Source organism: Triticum dicoccoides, chromosome 6A (genome assembly GCF_002162155.2).
Source record: "Triticum dicoccoides isolate Atlit2015 ecotype Zavitan chromosome 6A, WEW_v2.0, whole genome shotgun sequence".
Taxonomy (NCBI): domain Eukaryota; kingdom Viridiplantae; phylum Streptophyta; class Magnoliopsida; order Poales; family Poaceae; genus Triticum; species Triticum dicoccoides.
Genome location: NC_041390.1, coordinates 104,816,238 through 104,832,637, shown reverse-complemented (window position 1 = coordinate 104,832,637; position 16,400 = coordinate 104,816,238). Strand labels below are relative to the sequence as shown.

The window sequence follows — 16,400 nt, the reverse complement described above, 5'->3', positions numbered from 1 at the left end:
GCCATAATAGGTAGGTATGATGACTGTTTTGAGGAAGGTATATAGTGGGTGTATGATACCGGCGAAAGGTGCGCGGTATTAGAGAGGCTAGCAAAGGTGGAAGGGTGAGAAAAATGCGTATAATCCATGGACTCAACATTAGTCATAAAAAACTCATATACTTATTGCAAAAATCTACAAGTTATCAAAGCAAAGTATTACGCGCATGCTCCTAGGAGGATAGGTTGGTAGGAAAAGACCATCGCTTGTCCCCGACCGCCACTCATAAGGAAGACAATAAAAAAAATCATGCTCCGACTTCATCACATAACGGTTCACCATACGTGCATGCTACGGGAATCACAAACTTTAACACAAGTATTTCTCAAATTCATAACTACTCAACTAGCATAACTCTAATATCACCCTCTTCATATCTCAAAACAATTATCAAGCATCAAACTTCTCATAACATTCAACACGCTCATAAGAAAGTTCTTTTACTATTCTTGAATTCCAAGCATATTAGGATTATTTAAGCAAATTACCATGCTATTTAAGACTCTCAAAATAATCTAAGTGAATCATGAGAGACCAATAGTTTCTATAAAACAAATCCACCACCGTGCTCTAAAAGATATAGGTGAAGTACTAGAGCAAAACTATATAACTCAAATGATATAAGTGAAGCACACAGAGTATTCTAACAAATTCCAAATCATGTATGGCTCTCTCAAAAGGTGTGTACAGCAAGGATGATTGTGGTAAACTAAAAAGTAAAGACTCAAATCATACAAGACGCTCCAAGAAAAACACATATCATGTGGTGAATAAAAATATAGCTCCAAGTAAAGTTACCGATAGAAGTAGACGAAAAGAGGGGATGCCTGCCGGGGCATCCCCAAGCTTTGTATTTTAGGTGTCCTTATATTATCTTGGGGGTGCCATGGGCATCCCCAAGCTTGGTCTCTTGCCACTCCTTGTTCCATAATCCATCAAATCTTTATCCAAAACTTGAAAATTTCACAACACAAAACTTAAAGTAGAAAATCTCGTGAGCTCCGTTAGCGAAAGAAAACAAAAGACCACTTCAAGGTACTATAATGAACTCATTCTTTATTTATATTGGTGTTAAACCTATTGTATTCCAACTTCTCTATGGTTTATAAACTATTTTACTAGCCATAGATTCATCAAAATAAGCAAACAACACACGAAAAATAAAATTTGTCAAAAACAGAATAGTCTGTAGTAATCTGTAGCTAGCGCAAGATCTGGAACCCAAAAATTCTAAAATAAATTCCTGGACGTGAGGAATTTATCTATTAATCATCTGCAAAAGAATTAACTAAATATCACTTTTCAAATAAAAATGGCAGCAGTTCTCGTGAGCACTAAAGTTTCTATTTTTTACAGCAAGATTAACAAGACTTCCTCAAGTCTTCCCAACGGTTCTACTTGGCACAAACACTAATTAAACACAAAAAACACAACCTAGACAGAGGCTAGATAAATTATTTATTACTAAACAGGATCAAAAGGCAAGTAATAAAAATAAAATTGGGTTGCATCCCAACAAGCGCTATCGTTTAACGCCCCTAGCTAGGCATAAAAAGCAAGGATATATCTAGGTATTGCCATCTTTGGTAGACAATCCATAAGTGAATCTCATAATACATTCATAAGGTAATTTAATTTTATTTCTAGGAAAGTGTTCCATGCCTTTCCTTAACGGAAATTGAAACCTAATATGTCATTCCTTCATATCAATAGTTGCACCAATCGTTCTAAGGAAAGGTCTACCAAGAATAATAGGACACGAAGGATTGCAGTCTATGTCAAGAACAATAAAATCTACGGGCACATAATTCCTATTTGCAATAATAAGACCATCATTAATTCTTCCCATTGGTTTCTTAATAGTGGAATCCGCGAGGTGCAAGTTTAGAGAGCAATCATCAAAATCACGGAAACCTAACAAATCGCACAAAGTTTTTGGAATTGTGGAAACACTAGCACCCAAATCACACAAAGCATAGCATTCATGATATTTTATTTTAATTTTAATAGTTGGTTCCCACTCATCATAAAGTTTTCTAGGGATAGAAACTTCCAATTCAAGTTTTTCTTCATAAGATTACATCAAGGCATCAACGATATGTTTAGTGAACGCTTTATTTTGACTATAAGCATGAGGAGAATTTAGCATAGATTGCAACAAGGAAATAAAATCAATCAAAGAGCAATTTTCATAATTAAATTCCTTGAAATCGAAAATAGTGGGTTTAGCAACATCTAGGGTTTTAATTTCTTCGATCCCACTTTCATCAAATTTGGCATCAAGATCTAAAAACTCCAAATTTTTGGTATGCCTTCTAGGTAAAGGTGGATCATATTCAGTCCCATCATTATTAAGATTCGTATTGCAAAACAAAGATTTAATAGGGGACACATCAATAACTTTTAGATCTTCGTCTTTATTTTCATAGGGACTAGAGGAACACGCTCTTATAAAGGCATCTTTTTTAGCACGCATCCTAGTGGTTCTTTCTTTGCACTCATCAATGGAAATTCTCATGGCTTTGAGAGACTCATTGATATCATGCTTAGGTGGAATAGATCTAAGTTTCAAAGAATCAACATCAAGAGAAATTCTATCAACGTTCCTAGCCAACTCATCAATCTTAAGCAATTTTTCTTCAATCATTGAAATTCTTTTGCGAAGTGATAAATTCTTTAATATTAGATTCAAAATCAGAGGGAATCTTATTATAATTTCCATAATAATTGTTGTAGGAATTACCATAATTATTAGAGGGATTACTAGGATAAGGCCTAGGATTAAAAGTTCCTCTATACGCGTTGTTACCAAAATTGTTCCTACCAACAAAATTCACATCAATAGATTCATTATTAGTCTCAATAAAAGTAGACAATGGCATATCATTAGGATCAGAAGAAACACTTTTACTAGCAGATAATTTCATAAGTTCATCCATCTTTCCACTCAAGACAATGGCATGCACCTTTTTATTAGTGGATCTTTCAGTATGCCATTGAGAATAATTAACAATAATATTATCTAGGAGTTTAGTAGCTTCTTCTAAAGTGATTTCCATAAAAGTGCCTCCCGCGGCCGAATCTAAAAGATTTCTAGAAGCAAAATTCAATCCGGCATAAAAAATTTGTATAATCATCCACAAATTCAAACCATGAGTAGGGCAATTACGTATCATTAATCTCATCCTCTCCCAAGCTTGTGCAACATGTTCATGATCAAGTTGCTTAAAATTCATAATATCGTTTCTAAGGGAGATGATCTTAATGGGAGGAAAATACTTAGAGATAAAAGCATCTTTGCACTTATTCCATGAATCAATACTATTCTTAGGCAAAGACGAAAACCAAGCTTTAGCACGATCTCTAAGTGAAAAAGGAAATAGCTTCAATTTAACAATATCATTATCCACATCTTTCTTCTTTTGCATATCACACAAATCAACGAAGCTATTTAGATGGATAGCGGCATCTTTACTAGGAAGGCCGGAAAACGGATCTTTCATGACAAGATTCAGCATAGCAGTATTAATTTCACAAGATTCAGCATTGGTAAGAGGAGAAGTCGGAGTGCTAATAAAATCATTGTTGTTGGTATTGGTAAAGTCACACAATTTACTATTATCGTGAGCCATCGAGACAAGCAAGCAAACTAACACACAAGCAAACAAAAAGCAAGCGGGAAAAAAGAGGCAAATGGAGAAAGAGAGGGAGGATAGAGAGAGAGAGGGCGAATAAAACGACAAGGGTGAAGTGGGGGAGAGGAAAAACGAGAGGCAAATGGAAAATAATGTAATGCAGGAGATAGGGATTGTGATGGGTACTTGGTATATTGACTTTTGCGTAGACTCCCCGGCAACGGCACGAGAAATCCTTCTTGCTACCTCTTGAGCACTGCGTTGGTTTTCCCCGAAGAGGAAGGGATGATGCAGCAAAGTAGCGTAAGTATTTCCCTCAGTTTTTGAGAACCAAGGTATCAATCCAGTAGGAGGCTACAAGCGAGTCCCTCATATCTCCACAAAACAAATAAATCCTCGCAACCAACGCGGTAAGGGGTTGTCAATCCCTACACGGCCACTTACGAGAGTGAGATCTGATAGATATGATAAGATAATATTTTTTGGTATTTTTATGATAAAGATGCAAAGTAAAATAAAAGTAAAGTAAAAAAGCAAGGGAAATAACTAAGTATTGGAAGATTAATATGATGAAGATAGACCCGGGGGCCATAGGTTTCACTAGTGGCTTCTCTCAAGAGCATAAGTATTCTACGGTGGGTGAACGAATTACTGTTGAGCAATTCACAGAATTGAGCATAGTTATAAGAATATCTAGGTATGATCATGTATACAGGCATCACGTCCGAGACAAGTAGACCGACTCCCGCCTGCATCTACTACTATTACTCGACTCATCGACCGCTATCCAGCATGCATCTAGAGTATTAAGTTAATGAAAACAGAGTAACGCCTTAAGCAAGATGACATGATGTAGAGGGATAAACTCATGCAATATGATGAAAACCCCATCTTGTTATCCTCGATGGCAACAATACAATACGTGCCTTGCTGCCCCTACTGTCACTGGGAAAGAACACCGCAAGATTGAACCCAAAGCTAAGCATTTCTCCCACTGCAAGAAAGATCAATCTAGTAGGCCAAACCAAACTGATAATTCGAAGAGACTTGCAAAGATAACCAATCATACATAAAAGAATTCAAAGAAGATTCAAATATTATTCATAGATAGACTTGATCATAAACCCACAATTCATCGATCTCAACAAACACACCGCTAAAAGAAGATTACATCAAATAGATCTTCAGAAAAGAGGGGGAGAACATTGTATTGAGATCCAAAAAGAGAGAAGAAGCCATCTAGCTAATAACTATGGACCCGTAGGTCTGAGGTGAACTACTCACACTTCATCGGAGGGGCTATGGTGATGATGTAGAAGCCCTCCGTGATCGATGCCCCCTCCGACGGAGCTCCGGAACAGGCCCCAAGATGGGATCTCATGGATACAGAAAGTTACGACGGTGGAATTAGGGTTTTGGCTCCGTATCTGATCGTTTGGGGGTACGTACGTATATATAGGAGGAAGGAGTATGTCGGTGGAGCAACAGGGGGCCCACGAGGGTGGAGGGCGCGCCTGGGAGGGGAGGCGCGCCCCCTACCTTGTGGCCTCCTCTTTTGTGTCTTGACGTAGGGTCCAAGTCTCCTGGGTCTTGTTCGTTGAGAAAATCACGGTCCCGGAGGTTTCATTCCGTTTGGACTCCGTTTGATATTCCTTTTCTTCGAAACCCTAAAATAGGCAAAAACAACAATTCTGGGCTGGACCTCCGGTTAATAGGTTAGTCCCAAAAATAATATAAAAGTGGATAATAAAGCCCAATAATGTCAAAAACAGTAGATAATATAGCATGGAGCAATCAAAAATTATAGATACGTTGGAGACGTATCATAGATCGACGAGCGGGCCGACGCACGGACGACGGCCGTGAGGGGCTGCCGGGTCTGGGCGACGGGCGAGGAGACGCGCGGACTACGGCCGTTAGGGGCCGCCTGTCGCGCGAGGTCGTCGGGTTAGTGAATAGGCCAACCGGTCGCGCCGGTGTCGGAGTAGAGGTGCACGGGGGTCGACGGCGGCGGCAGGCGACGCAAACCGATCAAGTATAGATCGAAAAACCAAAAAGAAAAAACGTCGATCAAAACAACCGGTGAGAGAGCGAAAAAACCCGGAGCAAGGACTCGGGAAAAAGACTCTAGGGCAGCTAGTCAACACGATTGGCGGACGAACCCTAGGTACGGGGCACGGCTCCCGACGACGGTCATGGAGGCCGACCGCCCCGGGGGCGGCGCGCGGGTGCGGAAGCGGCGACGGCTAGGGTTTAGAACCCGGTAACTGATACCATGTTAGAAGAGAGAGGATTGGTGAAATAGTTGATATATTGTTTGAGCCTCGTGCGCATATATATAGGAGTATAATAACTAACTTGGAGTACAAGACAAGCCGGAACATATCCTAGTCTATCTCGTATTTCCTAACTAAACATAATACTCAACAGTGTGGAAATGTTTTACTATACGAATTTGCTAATTCTCTTCTAGATGATGATAATTAACAAAGTCTCATCTACTACTACACCACTTGATTAACCAAACAAAAAATTTAAAAAAAATCCATACGAATTACCGCGCAAAATCCAAGAGTTAGATGAGACGTAGTATTTCTCAGCTAGAATAGAGCTACTTTTCTTCTTGTTTATCCTAGAGATATATTTTACTAATTTGAAATTTGTCATAAATAAGGTAGACACACCCCTTTACTGTATATATTCTTTGGGTGACGTTTTGTTTTTGAAATCTGATATTTAGTCAGCTCAGCTATTGGCATCTAGGTGTGGGCCGGTTTAGTCATTTCTCCTGCCAGTGTCCATTTACTGTTACCTTTAGGCCCGGGCCCCCGTGTGATGATTGGTAGTGTATCCTGGAACCTCTCTGTTGTTCACATGCATTTTTCTTGAGATACAAATATTGATAAACTTTACAAGAGGCATATCGATTAGGGTCATTATTTTGAACACGCATGATTTGGCTTAAGCCGCTGAAAACTATTGTTTTTCAACAGCAATAGTTAAGCAGTGGAAATGCAAATAGGAACTAGATTCCTCACCAGGTGTTGGCGGTTGTGTGGATGGATAAAAATCTGCAAAGTTACTGCACCACTTTGCAGGGTAATTTACTTTGTAAACACACATACACACACACAGGAGGAAAGGTTGAACAGAAATGACCAGTGTTCAGTACATCTGCATTAGATCCAACCAACCAGCAGAAGAGGAGCCCACGGAGCCCAAGAGAATAGGAAAAGGGACACGAAATTCCCATCAGTGGGGGCCATCAGATTCTCTCCCTGCACTTGATACACAAAAGAAGGAAAAGATTAAAGCCACAAGCAAGGAATTGAACAGGACCAGGCCCCTCTCCAGAACCAGAAATGTTGGTAAGGAAAAGAATGCTTAATTAAGTGTTCGATCACACATCAAAGCCAGCGGAGAAAAGAAAGGCCGGCGAGGGTAGAGACAAGACTTGATGCCTGATCTGATTTTAAAGAACACACACACTGGCTTTCTAGATCTTAACACCTACACAAAATAGACCATGCAGGTAAACTTAAGGCCAAAATATGTAGTGGTAAAAATTAGGTCATGAAGTTGGGTAAAAATCAAAATTTAAAGAGGAACATCAATGAGATGTACAGTGGGCTCTGGGCCTTTTTGTTTTAGCTCTTCCTTTTTTAGCCCTTCCTACAATTTCCTTGGCCATCTCTGACTGCACTGCAGGTCCAACAAATTAATGCTCTTGCCCAGAATAGCAGCAGATAAATATATCCAGCGCTGATCATTTCAGTGTATGCAGGCCTGATCTATTGATGCTCATGACATGAATTTTGTAACAACCGCACAAAGGGGGATGTAGAGAAAGAACAAATGTATAGTCAGTGGTTTTGCTGATTCTGGCCTTCTACATGATAGGTTACACCATAATGCTCTCGTCTTCTGCTAGTCTGGGAAAATATTGTTAAAATTAAGTCCACGAAGTTCAAGCATATGTGTATAGGAAGAACTCTAGAGCTCCTAATGAATGAGAAGAAAACGCCTTATATTTTGTTGATATTAATATGTACTCCCAGTGTAAATAAATATAAGACGCTTTTTATTACTATAATCGCCTTAATCATTAATAATGTACTCCTTACAAACATCTTATATTTTGAGGCAGAAGGAGTACTAATTGAAAAGACATGTAATACTGCCAGCGGCAAAGCCCATCGAAGCTTCGACGTCTCCAACCACCCGACACAGCCAGTACGGTCTAGCTAGACAACCTCGCCATGCACGCTGGTGATCCCATTTTTTCGACAAAGGAAATATATTAATATTACGAAGATACCAATTACATCCGCGCTCTGTACCAACAAAATGTCCAAAAGCATCAAGGATACACATAGCCAAAAAAGAAAATAAAAAAACATAATAAAGAAAAAAGACCCCGCCATGGTGAACAATCACTAACAGCCACTCTAACCACATCTCATGATCCCATGTCTATGCTATCAGCTTCGTCTAGTTTAATTTTGTTACCTTGTGGTGTCTTTATATTTTATATACTTTTTTGCGGATATATTTTTTATACTTTGATTGAACATGTGTTCTATTCCAACACCAAATCCAATGGTAGTTCTAGTCAACAAGGGAGAGGAGAAGATGGGTCGGGGTGGGAGCACTCTGGTTGGATGTGGTAAGAAGAGTGCATGCATGTATTCGCTGCATCTGCTTGCATGCATGCATGCACAATGATGATCATCATTCATCTGAGATAGTGTCATGCTAGCTCAAGCATATGGCCATATGGGAGTCCGAGCCTGATCCCTGGGACCATGGCTGGCTGGCTGGCCGGCGATATGCATGCATGTGCAATCCCTGGAATTGATCGAGCACATAGTTTGAGAAAGAATGAAAAAGACCAGATGAGCTTCTTTATTGCCGTGCGTTGACAAGCATCATCTTCATGTGTCCCACACTGGCACTGTCGCCCTCATCACATCTTCTCGTTTTTACTCCCAGTGCAATTAGTAAACAATGTCTTCATCTTCTTCTGGCCAGACGGTTCGTTCGGCATGCCTAGCAATTATATACGAGATCAGCTCAGCATTATATAGCAGAATTAAAACTAGAAATTACATACTGGATTAGCCCTATAGTAATATTTCTTGATCAGTCCGCAATGTGATAATCAAGTCCCTCAGGGGAAAAAACATCTGAATCCTTTCTTTTTTATCTTGATTTAGGAAGAAAAAAAATCATTAACCTGTAGGCGTCTTTAATCTCACACATCGGTATAGGATGTTTAGACCTTTATTGATAGCAAATTACATACATATGGTTGACATACTAGTAACTAGAGCCTGCATCCAGCATTTTGAATGGATCCCAACCAAATGCTTTTGGCAAAAGATGTGGTAGTAGGCATGCATGCCAAAGATGAAAAGCCTAATGGTAGAATATTCTCGGCGAGATGTGGTGGATAAAGGACATAAAGTTGGACTTGCTTGGGAATAAACCTAGGGATTATATCCCACGGCAAGCATGCACGCAAAGGGAGTCGATCTGGATATACTTAGCCAGCCAGGCTTTCCAGGAAAAGCTCTACGGGAATTAGTAGGAGCAAACCCCAATATACATGCCAATTGCCCTCTCAAAAGATCACTGCATGGCTTTTTCCTCCTTTGCTTTCCATTCTTTCTTTATTCCCCTCTTTGCCCTTTTGCAATCCAGGCATGCCCCCTCTTTTGCTTCCTGACACTTGCTTTGTGCTGCTGATTCTGACAATCAGGGTCATGGGAGTACCTGAACTTGGCCTGTAGTCTTATATAATGAATTTTTTGATGTAGAATGTGCCTTGCAGCAAAGAAAAAGAATCTGGATGAAGTGCCTACCTCAGAAGAGTCCAAGAGCTGGCTCCTGGCAACAGTGATGATATCATAGGGCACGGTAGAGGAGCCGGTTCCAGATAAACAACAGCTTTCCTGCAAATGTATCAGCAGATGCGAAGCGCCAAAGAGTGGTACTGTACCATGTTGCAGAGCCATTTTGCATTGCAGATTCATAGTTTAATCAGAGAACAGCATAAGCACAGGCAACCAATCAATCATCAAATAATCATGGACTGCTTCAGTACTGCGTGGGCGGCGGATGCCTTGCTTTCAAGTGCATCAAGGTTTTGGTCCAGGGATTTCAGCAGCAACATCAGGATTCGGGGAGGCGGTCCAGGAACCCAAAGGCTCCCTCAAACATGTGGGAGGAGGGCACATATGTTCTTGGTGGGCACACATCCCCAGTGCATCATCGCCGGCCCGGCCGCTGCTGAGCACGATCCCCAATGATGCTCGGAAGTGCGTGCACGAGCAACAGCAAGCCTTGAGATCCATTAGGAATTGGTCAGCTACCCCCAAGGTTCCTCCTGAAAGGGACACCATGGGCGCCCGTGCAGCCCTACTTGTCCATTGCAATTTGTCGTTCTACGTTGCTTGCATGCCTGTAAAGTTCAGCAGTTGCAGATCAGCACAGGTTAACCTGTAAAAGATATCGTGGCAGATATGAATTAGAAACCAGCTGGGGATATATATGAACAGTAAATGGAAAGTAACGAAGTAGCAACAGATGAACAGTAAATGGAAAGTAACGGGGTAGCACAAGGGTGCGTGGTAAAAAGAACTAGAAACCTGGAGCCAAAAGTAGCACATGCAGTAAAATATTTTTAGTGGCACTACTGTGAGGTTGAACATACATATCCAGACTTTGGTGTGACTACAGGAAGTTGCATGTCGATTCTGTCAGTAATCTCATTCAATCATGTGTGGAAATATTACAGCAATACCATTTTTGAATGAATGATACCCAGCAAACCACAACTTGAATTCAACTCTTTTTTTTATCATGTGTAGTAATTGATACGTAGACAGAGAACTATGAGTATGTTTAGGTACTATGTTCCCCTGTTCTTGAGTATGGACGAGCTTGTTTCTTTCACATTTCCCCCCTCAAATGTATGTAACCGGAAAGGTCGAAACAAATGCAGCATAACACGGTGAGATGCTCTTGGATTTGCAAGTGATGATGTAAAATGGCTACTTTTGAGGTGGAGTGTTTGCAATCCTCCAAGAATAAGGCTCCAAGATTCCCATGACCCTCGACCCAGCCACGTCGCCAGCAGGGACAGCAGCCGAGATTTCTATTAGATCTTCCTTGCTCAGCTTTACCTTTACAACCTTGAAGTTATCATCAACCTTCAAAGAACAGTTAGGCACTTGCACATAAATTAAATAGACACGGCATAGATGGCATGTCTTTTACGTACGAGCAATAGTACATTTTTTTTCTATATGAAGAACACAAGAATTTAAGGCTATGTACGGTTACAGAGGATCAGATCCCCTAGTGGACCTAATCCCTGCATGCCACGTTCAGTAGAGGTTTTGGAGGGGCTTTGAGAGGATGACCCTCAAGGGGACAAAACCTTGAAACTCTCAAAAATCCCCGACGGCCCGTTTGGCATGCAGGTTTTGTCCGGGAGAAGCTCTTCGATCCCCACCAAAACTCTCCCAAGCCACGCAGTTCAGAAAACATGTCGCTGCCCTCATGAAACGAAACGAAGCGACACAGCTCTTCGACACGCCGCCGCCGCCTCCAACGCGTCGGGTACGTACATCTGTGCCACCCCCTCCCGTCCCCCTCCGTAAGACCCCTTTCCGTCCCCAGTGGATCTTGGCATGTCTAGTCTGATGTTGGGGACTGCATTGCCATGGCTTTGGCTCCCAATGCTGCAAGCATTGCTCCAGCCGCCATGACCACGCCTACCCCTCATCACGTCGGCGGTTTGAAGGTGCGGGCCCGGCCCAATCACTTACAGGCCTAAATGCGGGTCTGCTACTGCTATCAAAATCAATCGGTGGCGGGTGTTTTTGGGCTCCTGTCATTTATTATTCTCACAGCAGAAGAAGAGCTAGGGAAGTGTGCCACCGGCGTCATCTCCACGTGGCCGATCTCCCTAGCCGAATCCTACTAACAGGTCCGTCGTGTGCAAGAGGAACGCCAGACGGCTTACTACTAGGTCAATAAAAAAGCCTAGGCATAGAGGTGGCTAAACCTATCCTATGCAACACACTGATCACACTTTCGAGAGCGTTGTCCCTCTTGCACCACCTCTACTTATATAGAGGTCTGTTTTGGGCTCAACACATGAAGCCCACTAGAACTACATAAGCCCAAAATCTACCCAACCCATATCCAAGTCCTAGTAAATCACATCTGACCAGTGAAATCGGATCTGGCCGCATAGGTTCCTTCCTTAAGCCCGTGATCCCTTAGGTTCACTTACACTTGGTCGCAAGTCGGATATCAATCCGATTTGACTAGTCAATAGCGGCTCGTAGCAAAACATGTTGATTCCCAAGTTTAAGATGAAAGCCGGTTTGACGAACATGTACAATGTGTCAACTTCCTTTCCTTTTGCCTCACGATGTGTGTTACCAGGATCAAGGCAATTCAGTCATCCTTGTTCCAATCGGCCTCTTTCTGGCCCTATGATGTTGATTTCCAAAACTGGATTATCTCATGATCTTTGTCGCATGGCCATGCTTTATTCAAGTCGGATCACACGAGGGGCCTAGAGGACATCTCTTCAAGTCGGAGGGGCAAATCCCTTCTTGCTCGACTATGTCTGGCAGCATGGGTCTGGATCAGCCCGAGACCGATCTTTATAACAACCAAGTCACAGAGTAGCGTTTTATCAGCCCTAAGCAAGCCAGTCACCATTCCAAGTACATGCACCGACCTCAGCTATGAGTGTGTCCACATGTCTTGTGTTGTTGGACACTTGGACATGAAGCAAAAATTATGAATTGGCACTATAATATTGCTCAAACGTTAAAATGTGTCCAACGGAACTTACATCTTGAATATGTTTAAGTTGTCATGACAGAGGAGCAATCCAAGAATTTTGGCCTCTCAAGTTGTAGTGTATAGCCCTCTGCAATAAGTCATGCAGTATTCCTCGCAAATAAATAAAACATGTAGTATAAATTTCTAACTTCGCAGATACAGGTTATGCAACATGAATCACATCATGCTAAAATGTGAATTTTCACAGGTAAATGTGTATAATAATTGTGTTAATTGTGCGAGTGGTCAGGCCATGATCCAATGGCAAACACTCCTGTTTGGGATAGAGACTTTCTGAAAGATCATAAAACTGATTAGTGTCGCTTGCACATGGGTCTCTATGTGCTAATATTAGAACTAAGGCTACCGTGCAGGACTGCAGATAGGATCCCCGGAATTAAACTCATCAATGACCATGTTCTTTAAGCCATTTCTCAACACTTAGAGGCGATAGCTCTGATGGTGGGTGCCCTTTTGTGGGATTAAGCAACCTATACAACGGTAAAAAAAAAATAGTGACCCGATTAGCGATCCTGCATCGGAACGTGCCAGCTGATACCCGGAGAAAGCAAATATCAAACAGTGATTGTTCTGTAATCTAGAAATATATATAAATTACCTCCCCGGATCCTTACACCACAGCCATGTGTTGTCCTGAAACAATAATTCAGGCACAGTAATCCAGTTAAGATAACTAGGGGAATCCAAATAACATAAGTGATATTTCATAAGAACTATGCGTGCAATTAATTGTGTGCGTACAGGTTGTGGTGATGACTGTCTTGCCATGGCCGGTTATAGGTTGGCTGCACAGGGTGTGGCTCCGAGAGGCTCTAGCTGACTGCTGCTAAACAAGGCTAGGGTGACAGCGAAGCTGGTCGGTCGGCTGTGGTCCATGAGCCATCATGCTTAGGTATTATGTTCGTAAGAGGTTGCTTAGTGAGGAATCTATGTACCCAAAACCTAAGTAAGTGCTATCTGACAGTGCAAACTACTAAATCAATTTTAGAGGCTGTAACAAGGCAGAAGATCCACTCATGTTCTGATCTATCGCCAGTGTTAACCTGAATAAACTGCAAGTTATACCAACAAGAAATCAAGATAACAGAGTCTGGTGGAACTGTAAACTTGTGTTCATCCAAAATTATGCATCAAATCCCTGGGACTTGTGTTCATCCAACATTATGCATCAAATCCGTGGGACTTGTGATCACTTTCATCCATGATAGTGACCGGACCAAGATGTCTAGTCTCAGTCAACTTTGGCTGAATCCTAACTTTACCTAGCCCAATCTAAATCACTGAAGTGTCGAAATTGCGATGGGTATAAGTTATAGTCTACTTTCATCTCTAGGTGTTGAATCTATAAGTATCCAAACATTTTGTAATATTGCAAGGATTGTAGCATACTCCCTCCGTTCACAAATATAAGATGTTTTGAATATTTCAATATGGACTACATACAGACTGAAATGAGTGAACAAACACACTAAAATGTGTCTATATATACATCCGATTCAGAAAAAAGTAAAAACATCTTATACTCCCTTCTTGTAACAGAGGGGGTATTTGTGAACAGAGGGAGTCTACAATAAAACTAATGTGCTCCCAGTTAATTACATGATACAGAAACAAGCATCAATAAAATTACCTGGAGTATTATTGAGGTACTTGGAGAAAACACAAGGACGATAGGTTGGCTCGCAGTGAGAAATTTCAGCAGTAAAAGGGATAAGTTGTAGTAGATTCTCTCTGACATTTACGGCAGCTAGCCACGCCACTGGGCTTGCAGGATTCGGGGTGGACTTCATGTAAAATACATCATCGTCCAGGCTCAGGTTGGAAAGAGAGCACATAAACTTGTCCAGGGATAGCTTCTTGGCATTGTCAGTTCACAGTTCAGGCAACAAGTAAGAGCATCTCTCATCGTCGGTTACTGTAATGTCATAAGTGTCTACAGTGAAGCTGTGCTGCCAATCAGCAAAATTGTGTGATGAAAGAATCTTATGCCATGCTGTGGCCTTCCAACCATAATCAATGGCACCATCATCTGAGCCTTCAGCATAGTCACCTCGATGGTACTCAACTTCAACAAACTTGATTAAATCTCCGTTGCAGATGACGTCTCGGCATGCCCCAGCGGACGATGTTCCGAACCAATGCTCGTTGCTGGGCATTGGACCAGGCAGATCAATGAAACGAATCAAAGGATCCTCCTCGTTGAGCACATCGCACACCAGAATACCCCACCAAAGATCAACCCAGCCCAACGAGCTTCCCACCGCGATTACCTTGTGTGTCCTATGGTTCAGCAGATTAGTTAGGTCATCGTCTTCGCAGTCGCATTCCATAGGAGCCAACTTGGTGCTCCAAGCCTTGGTCTTGGACGAGTAGCGAAGGAGCTGATACTTCAGAATGCCATCGGTTATGACGCGGCTGATGCTGGCCACCACATAGCCATAGCCCTCTGGTTCAGCAGATCAATGGGACTGAAGGAATCCGATGGCGGCAGCACCTCGAGCAGCGGATTCCCCTGGCCGGCGCTGTACACGAAGTAAAGCCCTGGTCTGCGGCGGCGGCCACCTCCCTCCGAGCCGCCACCTCGTCTGGGATGTCGCGGCCGCCCATGCCGGCTCCAACGTCTCCCCGAGATCCCGCCTCCCCACCGGCCGGGGGGAGATCTGGATCCCCTGGTTCGTCCGACGCGCCTACCTCCCCCCGCTCCCCGGCAGCGCTAGAGTGGAGTGGGGGACGCCCCCGCAAATCCTGCAGCGGGGTGCTGACCTCGAGGGCTGGTCCTCGCCCGGACCACTGGATCTGGGTCTGCCACCCCCGCTTAAGCAACACCGGCTTTGGTCCATCGTGGCTGTGCCCTCTCCGCCGCCTTTTTCGGAGCCTACCGCCATTGATGAAAGATGGACTCAATATCAGTCCCGCAGAAGCAAGAAGACCAGCAGAAATCCGCCAGTCAGCTCGGATATGGGCATCGTCTCAGCCCCCCTCGTCGGGGCGCGATGCCTTCGCATCTCCAGCCGTTGGCCCACCGGACGCATAAAAATTGTCCCTAAGACGAGCCGGCGATACAATCCGCGTGTCATTGCTCTCAGCTCGCCTTCAGACGTCGATATTAGCCCACTTTTCAGCCTCTTTTCAGCGAATAAAAGACCCATATGGATGAGAATAGGCCCATATTCGACGTGGTTCGTCGTGGCTCGGCGTTCAATTATCAACATAGATATTTTTTTATCACATATTTCATCACGGAAAAATCAAATACTTCAACAAAATAGTACAACAACAAATAATTCAATACAAATTATATAGTTCAACAAATAAAAACTCATATTTCATCACACGTCGCGCCCGGCGTCGCCCTTGAGCCTCCATAGGTGCTCCACCAGATCATGCTGCAGCTCATGATGCACCAGTGGGTCTCGGATCTCCTGACGCATACTGAGGTAGACAGTCCAGGTTGCCGGTAGCTGGTGATCAACTTCAACTAGAGGACCCTGCATGTAGTATGGTTCAGTGTCAAACACTAGGTCTTCTTGCTCGCTCTCGATGATCATGTTGTGCAAGATGACACAGCAAGTCATGATCTCCCACATTTGATCTTTCGACCAGGTCTGAGCGGGGTACCGGACAACAGCAAATCGAGATTGGAGCACACCAAATGCCCGCTCGACATCCTTCCTGCGAGCCTCCTGAATCTTCGCAAACCAGGCGTTCTTGCCTCCCGGCACAGGGTTTGAGATCGTCTTCACAAATGTCGGCCATCTCGGATAGATGCCATCAGCTAGATAGTACCCCTTGTTGTAGTGCCGCCCATTGATCTCGAAGTTCACCAGAGGAAAATGA

The 16,400-nt window shown here is 42.9% G+C and overlaps 1 long non-coding RNA gene across 4 annotated transcripts; it reads right to left on the bottom strand.

Moving 5' to 3' along the window:
* Positions 1 to 8,007: 8,007 nt before the first annotated feature.
* On the bottom strand, positions 8,008 to 15,594 carry LOC119315324. Of its 4 annotated transcripts, XR_005152704.1 has the most exons (5): positions 14,194 to 15,594; positions 13,162 to 13,196; positions 12,553 to 13,033; positions 9,539 to 10,888; positions 8,942 to 9,460 (listed from the first exon to the last, which is right to left on the bottom strand). It is a non-coding gene; the product is annotated as an uncharacterized LOC119315324 (long non-coding RNA). The 4 variants fall into 4 exon arrangements; XR_005152703.1 differs by lacking the exon at positions 8,942 to 9,460 and adding an exon at positions 8,008 to 8,723 and having other exon boundaries at positions 12,553 to 13,196; XR_005152701.1 differs by having other exon boundaries at positions 12,553 to 13,196.
* Between the last annotated feature and the right edge of the window lie 806 nt (positions 15,595 to 16,400).